Source organism: Eschrichtius robustus, unplaced genomic scaffold (genome assembly GCF_028021215.1).
Source record: "Eschrichtius robustus isolate mEscRob2 unplaced genomic scaffold, mEscRob2.pri scaffold_26, whole genome shotgun sequence".
Classification (NCBI taxonomy): Eukaryota; Metazoa; Chordata; class Mammalia; order Artiodactyla; family Eschrichtiidae; genus Eschrichtius; species Eschrichtius robustus.
The window spans coordinates 7,202,297-7,218,947 of NW_027175249.1; positions in this window are offsets into that span (position 1 = coordinate 7,202,297).

Below are 16,651 nucleotides of genomic sequence, written 5' to 3' on the forward strand. Positions count from 1 at the left end.
CCACGCCCCCTGCCATCACAATTCTATATTACCCATGTCATTACAATGCTCCATGCCCTTGTCATCACACTGCTTCAAGTACTTTGTCATCACAATGCTCCATGGCCCCTTTCATCACTATGCTCCATGATCCCTGTCATCACAATATTCTAGAACAATCGTCATCACAATGCTCCATGACCCCTGTAATCACAATGCTCCATTCCCTTTTCATCACACTGCTACAGAATTCTGGTCATCACAATATTCCAAAACCGTGTCATCACAATTCTCCATTACCCCTGGCATTACAATGCTCGATGACACTTGTCATCACAATGCTCCTTGGCCCTTGTCATCACAGTGACCCCTGGTGCTTTTCATCACAGTGCTCCATGACACTTGTCATCACAATGCCCATGACCCCTGTCATCACAATGCTCCATGGCCTTTCTCATCACAATGCTCGCTGAACCGTGTCAGCACAGTGCTTCAAGAACCTTGTTATCACAATGTTCCTTGACACTTGTTATCACAATGCTATATGACCCATATCATCACAATGCTCCATGCCCTTGTTATAACTATGCCCAATGAGGCCTGTCATCACAATCCTGCTTGACACTTGGCATCACTATATTCAGTGATCCCTGTAATCACAATGATCCATGACCCTTGTCATCACAATGCTCTAGAACTCTTGTCATCACAATGTTCCACGACCGTGTCAACACAAGGGTCCATGATCCATGACATCACAATTCTCCATGACCCTTGTCATCACAATGTTCCATGGCTCTTCCAATCACAATGATCCATGACCCCTTTCCTCACAATGCTCCTGTGCCCCTTTCATCACACTGCTCCATGCCACATGTCATCACAATGCACCATGCCCTTGTCAGCACAATGCTCCTTGGCCCCTGTCGTCAAAATGCTTCATGCCCTTGTCATCACAATGCTCTAGATCACTTCTCATCACAATGCCCCAAGACCGTGTCAACACTATGCTCCGCGCCCCCTGCCATCACAATTCTATATTACCCATGTCATCACAATGCTCCATGCCCTTGTCATCACACTGCTTCAAGAACTTTGTCATTACAATGTTCCATGACACTTTTCATCACAATGCCCCATGACCCCTGTCATCACAATGCTCCATGGCCATTCTCATCACAATGCTCCCTGAACCGTTTCCACACAGTGCTTCAAGAACCTTGTTATCACAATGTTCCATGACACCTGTAATCACAATGATATATGACCCATATCATCACAATGCTCCATGCCTTTGTTATCACAATGCTCCATGCCGCCTGTCATAACAATGCTGCATGACACTTGGCATCACAATGTTCAATGATCCCTGTAATCACAATGATCCATGGCCCTTGTCATCACAATGTTGCATGATCCCTGTCATCAAAATTTTCCAAAACCACTCTCATCCCATGGCTCCAGGACCGTATTCATCAAAATGCTCCATGCCCCTTGTCATCACAATGCCGCAAGACTCCTGTCATCACAATGCTCCATGGCATGTGTCATCACAATGCTCCATGACCCCTGTCATCACAATGCTCCATGGCCCCCGTCATCACAGTGCTCCATGATATCTTTCTTCACAATTCTAAATGACCACTGTCATCACAATGCGACTTGAAACCGGTCAGCACAACACGCCATGGCACTTGTCATCACAATGCTACATGAATGGTGTCATCACAATATTCCAGGACACTTGCCATCACAATGATCCATGACCACATTCATCACAATGCTTCATGACCACTGTCATCACAATGCTCGATGACCCTTGTCATCACAATGCTCCATGCCGTTGTCATCAGAATGCTGCATGGCCCCTCTAATCACAATGCTCCATGCCCTTTTTATCACAATGCTCCAGAATTCTTGTCATCATAATGTTCCATGGCCGTGTCATCACAATGATCCATGACACTTGTCATCACAATGCTCCATGACCCCTGAGATCACAATGCTCCATGGCCTTTTTCATCACTATGCTCCATGATCCCTGTCATCACAATGTTCTAGAACAATTGTCATCACAATGCTCCATGAACCCTGTCATCACAATGCTGCATGACACTTGCCATCACAATGCTCCATGGCCCTTGTCATCACAGTGACCCCTGGTCCTTTTCATCACAGTGTTCCATGACAACATTCATTCCCATGCTCCATGACCTTTTTCATCACAGTGCTCCAAGGTTCTTGTCGTTACAATGCCTCATGTCCCCTTTCATCAAAATGCTCCATGACCATTTTTATCACAATGCACCATGCCTCTATCATCACTATCCTCCGTGACGCCTGTAATTGCAATGACCATGAAGCCTTTCATCACAATGTGCCATGGATTTGTCATCACAATGCTCCATGGCCCCTATAATCACAGTGCTCCAAGACCTCTTCATCACAATGCTCCATGCCCTTGTTATCACAATGCTCCATGAGGCCTGTCATCACAATGCTGCATGACACTTGGCATCACAATGTTCAATGATCCCTGTAATCACAATGATCCCTGACCCTTGTTATCACAATGTGGCATGATCCCTGTCATCAAAATTTTCCATAACCACTCTGATCCCATGGCTCCAGGACCCTATTCATCAAAATACTCCATGCCCCTTGACATCACAATGCCCCATGACCCCTGTCATCACAATGCTCGATGACCCTTGGCATCACAATGCTCCCTGCCGTTGTCATCACAATGCTCCAGAACTCTTGTAATCATAATGCTCCATGTCCTTGTCATCACAGTGTTCCATGACACTTGTCATCACAATGTCCCATTAACCCTGTCATCTCAATGCTCCATTACCCCTGTCATCACAGTGTTCCATGATATCTTTCTTCACGATTCTACATGACCACTGTCACCACAATGCGCCAAGACACCTGTCAGCACTACTCGCCATGGCCCTTGTCATCACAATGCTACATGAATGGTGTCATCACAATATTCCAGGACACTTGTCATCACAATGATCCATGACCACATTCATCACAATGCTTCATGAAAACTGTCATCACAATGCTCGATGACCCTTGTCATCACAATGCTCCATGCCGTTGTCATCAGAATGCTGCATGGCCCCTCTAATCACAATGCTCCATGCCCTTTTTATCACAATGCTCCAGAATTCTTGTCATCATAATGTTCCATGGCCGTGTCATCACAATGCTCCATGACACTTGTCATCACAATGCCCCATGACCCCTGTCATCACAATGCTCCATGGCCCCTGTCATCAAAGTGCTCCATGATATCTTTCTTCACAATTATAGATGACCACTGTCATCATAATGCCCCATGACACCTGTCTTCACATTTCGCCATGGCCTTTGTCATCGCAATGCTCCATGAACCGTGTCATCACAATATTCCAGGACACTTGTCGTCACAATGATCCTTGACCACATTCATCTGAATACTCCATGGCCTATGTATTCACAATTTTTCATGGCCCCTGAAATCCAATTGCTCCATGTTCCCTTTCTTCACAATGCTCCATGACCACTGTCAACACAATGTCCCATGAGGCCTGTCATCACAATGCTCCATGGCCCCTTTCATCACAATGCTCCATGGCTCCTGTCTTCACATTGTTCTAGAACAATTGTCATCACAATGCTCCATGACCCCTGTCATCTCAATGTTCCATTCCCTTTTCATCACAGTGGTACAGAATTCTTGTCATCACAATATTCCATAACCGTGTCATCATAATGCTCCATGACCCCTGTCATCACAATGCTCCCCGACACTTGTCATCAAAATGCTCCTTGGCCCTTGTCATCACAGTGACCCCTGGTGCTTTTCATCACAGTGCTCCATGACAACATTCATCACCATGCTCCATGATCTTTTTCATCACAATGCTCCAAGGGTCTTGTCGTTACAATGCCACATGTCCCCTTTCATCAAAATGCTCCATGACCATTGTCATCACAATGCACCATGCCCCTATCATCACAATACTCCCTGACGACTGTAATCGCAGTGACCATGAAGCCTTTCATCACAATGCGCCATGGCTTTGTCATCACAATGCTCCATGGCCCCTATAATCACAGTGCTCCAAGACCCCCTTCATCACAATGCTCCATGCACTATTCATCACAATGCTCTAGAACACTTGTCATCACAATGTTCCATGACTGTGTCAACACAAGGGTCCATGATCCATGACATGACAATTCTCCATGACCCTTGTCATCACAATGTTCCATGACTGTGTCAACACAAGGGTCCATGATCCATGACATGACAATTCTCCATGACCCTTGTCATCACAATGTTCCATGGCTCTTCCAATCACAATGATCATGACCCCTTTCCTCACAGTGTTCCTGTGCCCCTTTCATCACACTGCTCCATGCCACATTTCATCACAATGCACCATGCCCTTGTCAGCACAATGCTCCTTGGGCCCTGTCATCAAAATGCTTCATGCCCTTGTCATCACAATGCTCTAGATCACTTCTCATCACAATGCCCCATGCCCATGTCAACACAATGCTCCACGCCCCCTGCATCACAATTCTATATTACCCATGTCATTACAATGCTCCATGCCCTTGTCATCACACTGCTTCAAGTACTTTGTCATCACAATGCTCCATGGCCCCTTTCATCACTATGCTCCATGATCCCTGTCATCACAATATTCTAGAACAATCGTCATCACAATGCTCCATGACCCCTGTAATCACAATGCTCCATTCCCTTTTCATCACACTGCTACAGAATTCTGGTCATCACAATATTCCAAAACCGTGTCATCACAATTCTCCATTACCCCTGGCATTACAATGCTCGATGACACTTGTCATCACAATGCTCCTTGGCCCTTGTCATCACAGTGACCCCTGGTGCTTTTCATCACAGTGCTCCATGACACTTGTCATCACAATGCCCATGATCCCTGTCATCACAATGCTCCATGGCCTTTCTCATCACAATGCTCGCTGAACCGTGTCAGCACAGTGCTTCAAGAACCTTGTTATCACAATGTTCCTTGACACTTGTTATCACAATGCTATATGACCCATATCATCACAATGCTCCATGCCCTTGTTATAACTATGCCCAATGAGGCCTGTCATCACAATCCTGCTTGACACTTGGCATCACTATATTCAGTGATCCCTGTAATCACAATGATCCATGACCCTTGTCATCACAATGCTCGATGACCCTTGTCATCACAATGCTCCATGCCGTTGTCATCAGAATGCTGCATGGCCCCTCTAATCACAATGGTCCATGCCCTTTTTATCACAATGCTCCAGAATTCTTGTCATCATAATGTTCCATGGCCGTGTCATCACAATGATCCATGACACTTGTCATCACAATGCTCCATGACCCCTGAGATCACAATGCTCCATGGCCTTTTTCATCACTATGCTCCATGATCCCTGTCATCACAATGTTCTAGAACAATTGTCATCACAATGCTCCATGAACCCTGTCATCACAATGCTGCATGACACTTGCCATCACAATGCTCCATGGCCCTTGTCATCACAGTGACCCCTGGTCCTTTTCATCACAGTGTTCCATGACAACATTCATTCCCATGCTCCATGACCTTTTTCATCACAGTGCTCCAAGGTTCTTGTCGTTACAATGCCTCATGTCCCCTTTCATCAAAATGCTCCATGACCATTTTTATCACAATGCACCATGCCTCTATCATCACTATCCTCCGTGACGCCTGTAATTGCAATGACCATGAAGCCTTTCATCACAATGTGCCATGGATTTGTCATCACAATGCTCCATGGCCCCTATAATCACAGTGCTCCAAGACCTCTTCATCACAATGCTCCATGCCCTTGTTATCACAATGCTCCATGAGGCCTGTCATCACAATGCTGCATGACACTTGGCATCACAATGTTCAATGATCCCTGTAATCACAATGATCCCTGACCCTTGTTATCACAATGTGGCATGATCCCTGTCATCAAAATTTTCCATAACCACTCTGATCCCATGGCTCCAGGACCCTATTCATCAAAATACTCCATGCCCCTTGACATCACAATGCCCCATGACCCCTGTCATCACAATGCTCGATGACCCTTGGCATCACAATGCTCCCTGCCGTTGTCATCACAATGCTCCAGAACTCTTGTAATCATAATGCTCCATGTCCTTGTCATCACAGTGTTCCATGACACTTGTCATCACAATGTCCCATTAACCCTGTCATCTCAATGCTCCATTACCCCTGTCATCACAGTGTTCCATGATATCTTTCTTCACGATTCTACATGACCACTGTCACCACAATGCGCCAAGACACCTGTCAGCACTACTCGCCATGGCCCTTGTCATCACAATGCTACATGAATGGTGTCATCACAATATTCCAGGACACTTGCCATCACAATGATCCATGACCACATTCATCACAATGCTTCATGAAAACTGTCATCACAATGCTCGATGACCCTTGTCATCACAATGCTCCATGCCGTTGTCATCAGAATGCTGCATGGCCCCTCTAATCACAATGCTCCATGCCCTTTTTATCACAATGCTCCAGAATTCTTGTCATCATAATGTTCCATGGCCGTGTCATCACAATGCTCCATGACACTTGTCATCACAATGCCCCATGACCCCTGTCATCACAATGCTCCATGGCCCCTGTCATCAAAGTGCTCCATGATATCTTTCTTCACAATTATAGATGACCACTGTCATCATAATGCCCCATGACACCTGTCTTCACATTTCGCCATGGCCTTTGTCATCGCAATGCTCCATGAACCGTGTCATCACAATATTCCAGGACACTTGTCGTCACAATGATCCTTGACCACATTCATCTGAATACTCCATGGCCTATGTATTCACAATTTTTCATGGCCCCTGAAATCCAATTGCTCCATGTTCCCTTTCTTCACAATGCTCCATGACCACTGTCAACACAATGTCCCATGAGGCCTGTCATCACAATGCTCCATGGCCCCTTTCATCACAATGCTCCATGGCTCCTGTCTTCACATTGTTCTAAAACAATTGTCATCACAATGCTCCATGACCCCTGTCATCTCAATGTTCCATTCCCTTTTCATCACAGTGGTACAGAATTCTTGTCATCACAATATTCCATAACCGTGTCATCATAATGCTCCATGACCCCTGTCATCACAATGCTCCCCGACACTTGTCATCAAAATGCTCCTTGGCCCTTGTCATCACAGTGACCCCTGGTGCTTTTCATCACAGTGCTCCATGACAACATTCATCACCATGCTCCATGATCTTTTTCATCACAATGCTCCAAGGGTCTTGTCGTTACAATGCCACATGTCCCCTTTCATCAAAATGCTCCATGACCATTGTCATCACAATGCACCATGCCCCTATCATCACAATACTCCCTGACGACTGTAATCGCAGTGACCATGAAGCCTTTCATCACAATGCGCCATGGCTTTGTCATCACAATGCTCCATGGCCCCTATAATCACAGTGCTCCAAGACCCCCTTCATCACAATGCTCCATGCACTATTCATCACAATGCTCTAGAACACTTGTCATCACAATGTTCCATGACTGTGTCAACACAAGGGTCCATGATCCATGACATGACAATTCTCCATGACCCTTGTCATCACAATGTTCCATGACTGTGTCAACACAAGGGTCCATGATCCATGACATGACAATTCTCCATGACCCTTGTCATCACAATGTTCCATGGCTCTTCCAATCACAATGATCATGACCCCTTTCCTCACAGTGTTCCTGTGCCCCTTTCATCACACTGCTCCATGCCACATTTCATCACAATGCACCATGCCCTTGTCAGCACAATGCTCCTTGGGCCCTGTCATCAAAATGCTTCATGCCCTTGTCATCACAATGCTCTAGATCACTTCTCATCACAATGCCCCATGCCCATGTCAACACAATGCTCCACGCCCCCTGCATCACAATTCTATATTACCCATGTCATTACAATGCTCCATGCCCTTGTCATCACACTGCTTCAAGTACTTTGTCATCACAATGCTCCATGGCCCCTTTCATCACTATGCTCCATGATCCCTGTCATCACAATATTCTAGAACAATCGTCATCACAATGCTCCATGACCCCTGTAATCACAATGCTCCATTCCCTTTTCATCACACTGCTACAGAATTCTGGTCATCACAATATTCCAAAACCGTGTCATCACAATTCTCCATTACCCCTGGCATTACAATGCTCGATGACACTTGTCATCACAATGCTCCTTGGCCCTTGTCATCACAGTGACCCCTGGTGCTTTTCATCACAGTGCTCCATGACACTTGTCATCACAATGCCCATGACCCCTGTCATCACAATGCTCCATGGCCTTTCTCATCACAATGCTCGCTGAACCGTGTCAGCACAGTGCTTCAAGAACCTTGTTATCACAATGTTCCTTGACACTTGTTATCACAATGCTATATGACCCATATCATCACAATGCTCCATGCCCTTGTTATAACTATGCCCAATGAGGCCTGTCATCACAATCCTGCTTGACACTTGGCATCACTATATTCAGTGATCCCTGTAATCACAATGATCCATGACCCTTGTCATCACAATGCTCGATGACCCTTGTCATCACAATGCTCCATGCCGTTGTCATCAGAATGCTGCATGGCCCCTCTAATCACAATGGTCCATGCCCTTTTTATCACAATGCTCCAGAATTCTTGTCATCATAATGTTCCATGGCCGTGTCATCACAATGATCCATGACACTTGTCATCACAATGCTCCATGACCCCTGAGATCACAATGCTCCATGGCCTTTTTCATCACTATGCTCCATGATCCCTGTCATCACAATGTTCTAGAACAATTGTCATCACAATGCTCCATGAACCCTGTCATCACAATGCTGCATGACACTTGCCATCACAATGCTCCATGGCCCTTGTCATCACAGTGACCCCTGGTCCTTTTCATCACAGTGTTCCATGACAACATTCATTCCCATGCTCCATGACCTTTTTCATCACAGTGCTCCAAGGTTCTTGTCGTTACAATGCCTCATGTCCCCTTTCATCAAAATGCTCCATGACCATTTTTATCACAATGCACCATGCCTCTATCATCACTATCCTCCGTGACGCCTGTAATTGCAATGACCATGAAGCCTTTCATCACAATGTGCCATGGATTTGTCATCACAATGCTCCATGGCCCCTATAATCACAGTGCTCCAAGACCTCTTCATCACAATGCTCCATGCCCTTGTTATCACAATGCTCCATGAGGCCTGTCATCACAATGCTGCATGACACTTGGCATCACAATGTTCAATGATCCCTGTAATCACAATGATCCCTGACCCTTGTTATCACAATGTGGCATGATCCCTGTCATCAAAATTTTCCATAACCACTCTGATCCCATGGCTCCAGGACCCTATTCATCAAAATACTCCATGCCCCTTGACATCACAATGCCCCATGACCCCTGTCATCACAATGCTCGATGACCCTTGGCATCACAATGCTCCCTGCCGTTGTCATCACAAAGCTCCAGAACTCTTGTAATCATAATGCTCCATGTCCTTGTCATCACAGTGTTCCATGACACTTGTCATCACAATGTCCCATTAACCCTGTCATCTCAATGCTCCATTACCCCTGTCATCACAGTGTTCCATGATATCTTTCTTCACGATTCTACATGACCACTGTCACCACAATGCGCCAAGACACCTGTCAGCACTACTCGCCATGGCCCTTGTCATCACAATGCTACATGAATGGTGTCATCACAATATTCCAGGACACTTGTCATCACAATGATCCATGACCACATTCATCACAATGCTTCATGAAAACTGTCATCACAATGCTCGATGACCCTTGTCATCACAATGCTCCATGCCGTTGTCATCAGAATGCTGCATGGCCCCTCTAATCACAATGCTCCATGCCCTTTTTATCACAATGCTCCAGAATTCTTGTCATCATAATGTTCCATGGCCGTGTCATCACAATGCTCCATGACACTTGTCATCACAATGCCCCATGACCCCTGTCATCACAATGCTCCATGGCCCCTGTCATCAAAGTGCTCCATGATATCTTTCTTCACAATTATAGATGACCACTGTCATCATAATGCCCCATGACACCTGTCTTCACATTTCGCCATGGCCTTTGTCATCGCAATGCTCCATGAACCGTGTCATCACAATATTCCAGGACACTTGTCGTCACAATGATCCTTGACCACATTCATCTGAATACTCCATGGCCTATGTATTCACAATTTTTCATGGCCCCTGAAATCCAATTGCTCCATGTTCCCTTTCTTCACAATGCTCCATGACCACTGTCAACACAATGTCCCATGAGGCCTGTCATCACAATGCTCCATGGCCCCTTTCATCACAATGCTCCATGGCTCCTGTCTTCACATTGTTCTAGAACAATTGTCATCACAATGCTCCATGACCCCTGTCATCTCAATGTTCCATTCCCTTTTCATCACAGTGGTACAGAATTCTTGTCATCACAATATTCCATAACCGTGTCATCATAATGCTCCATGACCCCTGTCATCACAATGCTCCCCGACACTTGTCATCAAAATGCTCCTTGGCCCTTGTCATCACAGTGACCCCTGGTGCTTTTCATCACAGTGCTCCATGACAACATTCATCACCATGCTCCATGATCTTTTTCATCACAATGCTCCAAGGGTCTTGTCGTTACAATGCCACATGTCCCCTTTCATCAAAATGCTCCATGACCATTGTCATCACAATGCACCATGCCCCTATCATCACAATACTCCCTGACGACTGTAATCGCAGTGACCATGAAGCCTTTCATCACAATGCGCCATGGCTTTGTCATCACAATGCTCCATGGCCCCTATAATCACAGTGCTCCAAGACCCCCTTCATCACAATGCTCCATGCACTATTCATCACAATGCTCTAGAACACTTGTCATCACAATGTTCCATGACTGTGTCAACACAAGGGTCCATGATCCATGACATGACAATTCTCCATGACCCTTGTCATCACAATGTTCCATGACTGTGTCAACACAAGGGTCCATGATCCATGACATGACAATTCTCCATGACCCTTGTCATCACAATGTTCCATGGCTCTTCCAATCACAATGATCATGACCCCTTTCCTCACAGTGTTCCTGTGCCCCTTTCATCACACTGCTCCATGCCACATTTCATCACAATGCACCATGCCCTTGTCAGCACAATGCTCCTTGGGCCCTGTCATCAAAATGCTTCATGCCCTTGTCATCACAATGCTCTAGATCACTTCTCATCACAATGCCCCATGCCCATGTCAACACAATGCTCCACGCCCCCTGCATCACAATTCTATATTACCCATGTCATTACAATGCTCCATGCCCTTGTCATCACACTGCTTCAAGTACTTTGTCATCACAATGCTCCATGGCCCCTTTCATCACTATGCTCCATGATCCCTGTCATCACAATATTCTAGAACAATCGTCATCACAATGCTCCATGACCCCTGTAATCACAATGCTCCATTCCCTTTTCATCACACTGCTACAGAATTCTGGTCATCACAATATTCCAAAACCGTGTCATCACAATTCTCCATTACCCCTGGCATTACAATGCTCGATGACACTTGTCATCACAATGCTCCTTGGCCCTTGTCATCACAGTGACCCCTGGTGCTTTTCATCACAGTGCTCCATGACACTTGTCATCACAATGCCCATGACCCCTGTCATCACAATGCTCCATGGCCTTTCTCATCACAATGCTCGCTGAACCGTGTCAGCACAGTGCTTCAAGAACCTTGTTATCACAATGTTCCTTGACACTTGTTATCACAATGCTATATGACCCATATCATCACAATGCTCCATGCCCTTGTTATAACTATGCCCAATGAGGCCTGTCATCACAATCCTGCTTGACACTTGGCATCACTATATTCAGTGATCCCTGTAATCACAATGATCCATGACCCTTGTCATCACAATGCTCGATGACCCTTGTCATCACAATGCTCCATGCCGTTGTCATCAGAATGCTGCATGGCCCCTCTAATCACAATGGTCCATGCCCTTTTTATCACAATGCTCCAGAATTCTTGTCATCATAATGTTCCATGGCCGTGTCATCACAATGATCCATGACACTTGTCATCACAATGCTCCATGACCCCTGAGATCACAATGCTCCATGGCCTTTTTCATCACTATGCTCCATGATCCCTGTCATCACAATGTTCTAGAACAATTGTCATCACAATGCTCCATGAACCCTGTCATCACAATGCTGCATGACACTTGCCATCACAATGCTCCATGGCCCTTGTCATCACAGTGACCCCTGGTCCTTTTCATCACAGTGTTCCATGACAACATTCATTCCCATGCTCCATGACCTTTTTCATCACAGTGCTCCAAGGTTCTTGTCGTTACAATGCCTCATGTCCCCTTTCATCAAAATGCTCCATGACCATTTTTATCACAATGCACCATGCCTCTATCATCACTATCCTCCGTGACGCCTGTAATTGCAATGACCATGAAGCCTTTCATCACAATGTGCCATGGATTTGTCATCACAATGCTCCATGGCCCCAATAATCACAGTGCTCCAAGACCTCTTCATCACAATGCTCCATGCCCTTGTTATCACAATGCTCCATGAGGCCTGTCATCACAATGCTGCATGACACTTGGCATCACAATGTTCAATGATCCCTGTAATCACAATGATCCCTGACCCTTGTTATCACAATGTGGCATGATCCCTGTCATCAAAATTTTCCATAACCACTCTGATCCCATGGCTCCAGGACCCTATTCATCAAAATACTCCATGCCCCTTGACATCACAATGCCCCATGACCCCTGTCATCACAATGCTCGATGACCCTTGGCATCACAATGCTCCCTGCCGTTGTCATCACAATGCTCCAGAACTCTTGTAATCATAATGCTCCATGTCCTTGTCATCACAGTGTTCCATGACACTTGTCATCACAATGTCCCATTAACCCTGTCATCTCAATGCTCCATTACCCCTGTCATCACAGTGTTCCATGATATCTTTCTTCACGATTCTACATGACCACTGTCACCACAATGCGCCAAGACACCTGTCAGCACTACTCGCCATGGCCCTTGTCATCACAATGCTACATGAATGGTGTCATCACAATATTCCAGGACACTTGTCATCACAATGATCCATGACCACATTCATCACAATGCTTCATGAAAACTGTCATCACAATGCTCGATGACCCTTGTCATCACAATGCTCCATGCCGTTGTCATCAGAATGCTGCATGGCCCCTCTAATCACAATGCTCCATGCCCTTTTTATCACAATGCTCCAGAATTCTTGTCATCATAATGTTCCATGGCCGTGTCATCACAATGCTCCATGACACTTGTCATCACAATGCCCCATGACCCCTGTCATCACAATGCTCCATGGCCCCTGTCATCAAAGTGCTCCATGATATCTTTCTTCACAATTATAGATGACCACTGTCATCATAATGCCCCATGACACCTGTCTTCACATTTCTCCATGGCCTTTGTCATCGCAATGCTCCATGAACCGTGTCATCACAATATTCCAGGACACTTGTCGTCACAATGATCCTTGACCACATTCATCTGAATACTCCATGGCCTATGTATTCACAATTTTTCATGGCCCCTGAAATCCAATTGCTCCATGTTCCCTTTCTTCACAATGCTCCATGACCACTGTCAACACAATGTCCCATGAGGCCTGTCATCACAATGCTCCATGGCCCCTTTCATCACAATGCTCCATGGCTCCTGTCTTCACATTGTTCTAGAACAATTGTCATCACAATGCTCCATGACCCCTGTCATCTCAATGTTCCATTCCCTTTTCATCACAGTGGTACAGAATTCTTGTCATCACAATATTCCATAACCGTGTCATCATAATGCTCCATGACCCCTGTCATCACAATGCTCCCCGACACTTGTCATCAAAATGCTCCTTGGCCCTTGTCATCACAGTGACCCCTGGTGCTTTTCATCACAGTGCTCCATGACAACATTCATCACCATGCTCCATGATCTTTTTCATCACAATGCTCCAAGGGTCTTGTCGTTACAATGCCACATGTCCCCTTTCATCAAAATGCTCCATGACCATTGTCATCACAATGCACCATGCCCCTATCATCACAATACTCCCTGACGACTGTAATCGCAGTGACCATGAAGCCTTTCATCACAATGCGCCATGGCTTTGTCATCACAATGCTCCATGGCCCCTATAATCACAGTGCTCCAAGACCCCCTTCATCACAATGCTCCATGCACTATTCATCACAATGCTCTAGAACACTTGTCATCACAATGTTCCATGACTGTGTCAACACAAGGGTCCATGATCCATGACATGACAATTCTCCATGACCCTTGTCATCACAATGTTCCATGACTGTGTCAACACAAGGGTCCATGATCCATGACATGACAATTCTCCATGACCCTTGTCATCACAATGTTCCATGGCTCTTCCAATCACAATGATCATGACCCCTTTCCTCACAGTGTTCCTGTGCCCCTTTCATCACACTGCTCCATGCCACATTTCATCACAATGCACCATGCCCTTGTCAGCACAATGCTCCTTGGGCCCTGTCATCAAAATGCTTCATGCCCTTGTCATCACAATGCTCTAGATCACTTCTCATCACAATGCCCCATGCCCGTGTCAACACAATGCTCCACGCCCCCTGCCATCACAATTCTATATTACCCATGTCATTACAATGCTCCATGCCCTTGTCATCACACTGCTTCAAGTACTTTGTCATCACAATGCTCCATGGCCCCTTTCATCACTATGCTCCATGATCCCTGTCATCACAATATTCTAGAACAATCGTCATCACAATGCTCCATGACCCCTGTAATCACAATGCTCCATTCCCTTTTCATCACACTGCTACAGAATTCTGGTCATCACAATATTCCAAAACCGTGTCATCACAATTCTCCATTACCCCTGGCATTACAATGCTCGATGACACTTGTCATCACAATGCTCCTTGGCCCTTGTCATCACAGTGACCCCTGGTGCTTTTCATCACAGTGCTCCATGACACTTGTCATCACAATGCCCATGACCCCTGTCATCACAATGCTCCATGGCCTTTCTCATCACAATGCTCGCTGAACCGTGTCAGCACAGTGCTTCAAGAACCTTGTTATCACAATGTTCCTTGACACTTGTTATCACAATGCTATATGACCCATATCATCACAATGCTCCATGCCCTTGTTATAACTATGCCCAATGAGGCCTGTCATCACAATCCTGCTTGACACTTGGCATCACTATATTCAGTGATCCCTGTAATCACAATGATCCATGACCCTTGTCATCACAATGCTCTAGAACTCTTGTCATCACAATGTTCCACGACCGTGTCAACACAAGGGTCCATGATCCATGACATCACAATTCTCCATGACCCTTGTCATCACAATGTTCCATGGCTCTTCCAATCACAATGATCCATGACCCCTTTCCTCACAATGCTCCTGTGCCCCTTTCATCACACTGCTCCATGCCACATGTCATCACAATGCACCATGCCCTTGTCAGCACAATGCTCCTTGGCCCCTGTCGTCAAAATGCTTCATGCCCTTGTCATCACAATGCTCTAGATCACTTCTCATCACAATGCCCCAAGACCGTGTCAACACTATGCTCCGCGCCCCCTGCCATCACAATTCTATATTACCCATGTCATCACAATGCTCCATGCCCTTGTCATCACACTGCTTCAAGAACTTTGTCATTACAATGTTCCATGACACTTTTCATCACAATGCCCCATGACCCCTGTCATCACAATGCTCCATGGCCTTTCTCATCACAATGCTCCCTGAACCGTTTCCACACAGTGCTTCAAGAACCTTGTTATCACAATGTTCCATGACACCTGTAATCACAATGATATATGACCCATATCATCACAATGCTCCATGCCTTTGTTATCACAATGCTCCATGCCGCCTGTCATAACAATGCTGCATGACACTTGGCATCACAATGTTCAATGATCCCTGTAATCACAATGATCCATGACCCTTGTCATCACAATGTTGCATGATCCCTGTCATCAAAATTTTCCAAAACCACTCTCATCCCATGGCTCCAGGACCGTATTCATCAAAATGCTCCATGCCACTTGTCATCACAATGCCGCAAGACTCCTGTCATCACAATGCTCCATGGCATGTGTCATCACAATGCTCCATGACCCCTGTCATCACAATGCTCCATGGCCCCAGTCATCACAGTGTTCCATGATATCTTTCTTCACAATTCTAGATGACCACTGTCATCACAATGCGCCATGAAACCGGTCAGCACAACACGCCATGGCACTTGTCATCACAATGCTACATGAATGGTGTCATCACAATATTCCAGGACACTTGCCATCACAATGATCCATGACCACATTCATCACAATGCTTCATGACCACTGTCATCACAATGCTCGATGACCCTTGTCATCACAATGCTCCATGCCGTTGTCATCAGAATGCTGCATGGCCCCTCTAATC